Genomic DNA, 1,720 nt, shown 5'->3' on the forward strand with positions numbered 1-1,720 from the left:
CGTGAATAGTGTCGCCTTGTAATTTAGATAAACAATATTTACACTGAGCTATATGTTTAGTGTTACCTTCATTATCCACCTCGTCAATTATGTCGAAGTGATCCCAAACTGTCGAGGTACGCTTGCATTTTCTCCTGGAGGTTGCAACACTTGCCGACGCAGACGCAGACGCAGTCGCACTCGCTGCCGCTTCTCCACGCCCACTATTGCGACCACGACCTCCAGTACGTCCACCATGGCTTGGATTAGTAGATTGCATTTGCTGCGTAACAAACTCATTAGTGGGAAATTGCCCTTTTTCTACATTGTGTTGGGCATCAACGGGAATACCACTATAACTAAAAGGATCCATTATAAAAAAATAAGATGAATTTGATAGACACTAGAGAGAGAGCTTTAGAAAAATTGTGAGAGAGTTTGAGAGAGATTGAGAGAAATTGAGAGAGATTGAGAGGGATTGAGAGAGTTTGAGTGAGAAAAATATGTAAGGGATGGGGGGTATTTATAGGGACATTTTGGGGTTAAAAAATGATTTTTTTTTCAAAAAAAAGGGGATAAAACGGCTAGTTTTTTGAAATTCGGGGTCGGGCAGTCGGGGAAACTCAGGCCGGTCGGGTTTTCGGGCAAATTTCGGGCAAAATTCAAAAAACTAGCCGTTTTCGGGCAAATCGGGCAGTTTGGGCAGTTCGGGCAACTCGGGTTTTCGGGCCGAATTCGGGTAAAAATTCAAAAAACTAGCCGTTTTCGGGTTTTCGGGCAAAATTCAAAAAACTAGCCGTTTTCGGGTATTCGGGCGGGTCGGGCAAGTCGCGCAGGCGGGAAAATCGGGCAATTCGGGCACCTCGGGCGGGTCGGGCAAGTCGGGCAGGCGGGAAAAATTCAAGCAAAATTCAAAAATTTGGGCTTCGGGTCAGGCAATTCAGGCACACCCAATTTTCGGGTCGGGCTTGGTCGGAAAAATGTAAAAAAATCCCGGCGGACGGCGGTATACGGTGGTTAGACGGCGGCGGGCAAATGTCTTGGCTGCCCGAGCCCGAACCCGAATTTCTTACTTGGACAGGCGGGAATTGGGCCGGCCTGCCCGAGCCCAAAAAAATTCGGGCTTCGGGCGGCCCGCCGACCCGAAGTTCCAGCACTACATAAAAGTTGGCCGAAGGAAGAAAAACTAGGGGCGGAGGGTAAACCTGGCAATGTACATCGTGGACTGGGGCCCACCTGGCCATGGCCCATTGCCACCAATGACCACATGCTACATATCCACTCCAGATTTTTTATGTATTTTTAAATTAGTGGAGTTCTTTTTTCTTTCTAATTCGAGGGGTTAATCCCACGGTTTTCAAGTTTATTGAAGAAGTTTGGTTCGTGGATTAGAATTATAAGATTAAAATTATTTTTGATTTACGTGTATTTTTTATGAAAAAAAATATTATAGCGAACCATGAATCATGGTTCGAATTGGAATACGAATCTCCTAACTAAACAAGTCTAGAGTGCATTTGGTTACAGTGAGGGAATAGTAATGAGAATAAAAATGAAAATGATAATGGGAATGAAATGAAAAAGAAAATTGATTCATTTGCTTGGTTGTAATTTTAAGAATTTTTTAGAATGGAACATGAATATTTTCACGCTGACAAACTTACCCTTATGATATAACACTAATATTTTATCTATCAATATAATATATAAAATGTAATATAATATAATACAATTATTATTA

This window comes from Morus notabilis, unplaced genomic scaffold (assembly GCF_000414095.1).
Source record: "Morus notabilis unplaced genomic scaffold, ASM41409v2 Scaffold78, whole genome shotgun sequence".
NCBI classification, from domain to species: Eukaryota; Viridiplantae; Streptophyta; class Magnoliopsida; order Rosales; family Moraceae; genus Morus; species Morus notabilis.